The following is a 2,572-nucleotide window of genomic DNA, read 5'->3' as shown; positions in this document are numbered from 1 at the left end:
TTTACTGATATCAGAGAAAATAAACTAAAGCAAGCAAATATTATTGTGAGTAAAGAGGATTGCTATCATGATCAAAGCTTTGCTTCGCCAGGAAGATCATTTTATATTTGTTCATTATTAGTAGCCCAACCTCATTTATAAGATAAAAATTACAGAACTACATGAGAAATTGTCAAATCCATCAACAGAGTGGAATAGGAAAACACACCTTTCCTAGGAATAAATAAAGCAAGCAGTAAATTACGGATGGGTTGAAATACACAGTTAACAAACTTGACCTAATAAATATGCGTATGCGTGTCCCTGCACCAAACAATTAGGGGAATCATATTCCTCTCAACCACACACGAAACATTTATAAAAACTGACTGCACTGTAAGTCAGAAAGTTCTTTAAATTTTTCGCAGGACTGGCATCTAATAGACCACATCCACCATAATTTAATGGTTAGAAATCAGCAATAAAAAGGTAACTAAAACTCATGCATTTAGACATTTCAAAAACATACTTTATAAAGATCTTTTTATTCTGACAATCACACACTTTTTAATTCGTGGGTCAAGGAAGAAATTAGCATGGGAATGCTTCACTACTTCAGACTGAACCGTAATAAAATCTTATACATTAAAAATGTTAGTATGCACTGGGAGCTGCCTGCCGGTCCTTTAACAAGCGGCGGCGCGAGCGTCCAGTCGCTGGGCCAGAGCTGAGACCGGCGTTTAGCAGCAGACTGACTGCAGCATGAGCGGGGCTGGCGTCCCCAGCACGCCGGAGGGGCTGGGGCTGTGAGGGCCGCGGTTCCGGACTCAAGTTGCAGCGTCGGGCTGGGCGCGCCGCCGGGTCCCATGGAGTTGGAGGGGCAGTGGTGGCGAGGACAGCTGGCCGCCGACATTCACCAAGGGCTTCGCTGCAAGGAGCTGAAGTTGCCCTCCTATAAAGGCCAGTCCCCTCAATTAAGTCTCAGACGGTATTTTGCTGACTTGATTGCCACTGTAAGCAATCGCTTCCATGCCTTTGCCCTTCTGCCCGCCATCTTGCTGTCTAGTTTACTGGACCTGTTCATGGACCGCTATGACATCTCTATCCAGCAGCTGCATTTAGTTGCGCTTTCCTGCCTGCTTCTAGCAAGTAAATTTGAAGAAAAAGAAGAACGTGTGTCTAAGCTGGAGCAGCTCAACAGCCTGGGTTGTATGACTAATATGAATCTAGTATTAACAAAACAAAATTTGCTACATATGGAACCATTATTATTAGAAACCTTTCAGTGGAACCCCTGCCTTCCAACAGCCGCCCATTTCATTGAGTATTATCTCTCTGAAGCAGAACACAAAACAGATCTTCATGACGGCTGGCCAATGATTTGCTTGGAAAAGACTAAATTCTAAATGGCCAAATATGCAGATTACTTCCTGGAAGTATCTTTGCAAGATTATGCCTTTCTAAAGTATACACCTTCTTTAGTAGCTGCTGCGTATGTGTCTTCTTCGAGGATTATACTTCGTCTTTCTCCACCGTGGCCTACAAGACTGCATCGTCTTACTGCTTACTCTTGGGATTTCTTAGTGCAGTGTATTGAACAGCTATTGATTGCTCACGATAATGATGTGAAAGAAGCAAACAAACGGAGAGGTCAAGCAGGACCTCAGTCAGCACAACTAAGTATGTTCCAGCAAGCCTCCCAGCCCTCACGGCTAGTTCATTTTCAGCAACCTCAATATCTCCATCAGACACCTCAGACCTCACTGCAGTATCGCCATCCTAGTCAGAACAACCAAGCTGTCAGCAGATTGTATCGACCACACACACTTCATCTTACACACGACAGACGTGTCCTGCTGGCTTCCAAGCTACTGTTCAGGGCCTTGGGCACATGCATACTGGTATTGGAATGTCACTGGCAATACCAGTAGAAGTTAAGCCCTGTCTGAGTGTTTCTTATAACTGGAGTTATCAGATAAATAAACATTACCCTTGTATTCGTGTTTTGAAAGGTGATTATGTGTGAAGTTGATAACTGACCCAGACTGCTTTGTGACATGAAGCTGTGGGTAAGCGTTTTGTAAACTTCTGTTCAAAAGGAAGGGGATCTAAGTGACATCAGAACTCTTCCGGTACCAGCTCCAGGAAGACTGAATATCCCTTTTAATGCACCATGAATCCTGGGAGGACTAAGCAAATTAATAGTGTGTCAAATTCTGTTACAACAAATCCCTGTATGACAAAAATGTTCAAGTGCTGGCTGATGGTCCAAATATTGCGAAAATATTCAATACAACAGAAAATTTGGACAGACTCCAATTTGCCATTTTGAGATTTGACCTGTGGTAGCATCTGGGCCTAATGTTGGCTTCTAAGTCAAAGACTAAATGTTTACCTTATCTATGGACTTGCCAAACAGTCTTTTATGAAGGAAAGTTACAGTATTAATTTTTGAAAAGGTTTTTGATTCTGCAAATTTTTTTGTTCTACACATGATTTTTGAACTAAGTTTAAACTCATGAATTGTTATGCTATACCAATCTGTGCAGTAAAAACATTTTTTTAGATGATTCTATATAACTTCCTCTCATAA

The 2,572-nt window shown here is 41.9% G+C and overlaps 1 pseudogene; it reads left to right on the top strand.

The window, feature by feature from the left end:
• Positions 1-747: 747 nt before the first annotated feature.
• Positions 748-2,005, top strand: LOC103891104 (cyclin-J-like; annotated as a pseudogene).
• Positions 2,006-2,572: the final 567 nt, after the last annotated feature.

This window comes from Pongo abelii, chromosome 6 (assembly GCF_028885655.2).
Source record: "Pongo abelii isolate AG06213 chromosome 6, NHGRI_mPonAbe1-v2.0_pri, whole genome shotgun sequence".
NCBI lineage: Eukaryota > Metazoa > Chordata > Mammalia > Primates > Hominidae > Pongo > Pongo abelii.
This window is presented reverse-complemented; position numbering and strand designations above follow the sequence as displayed.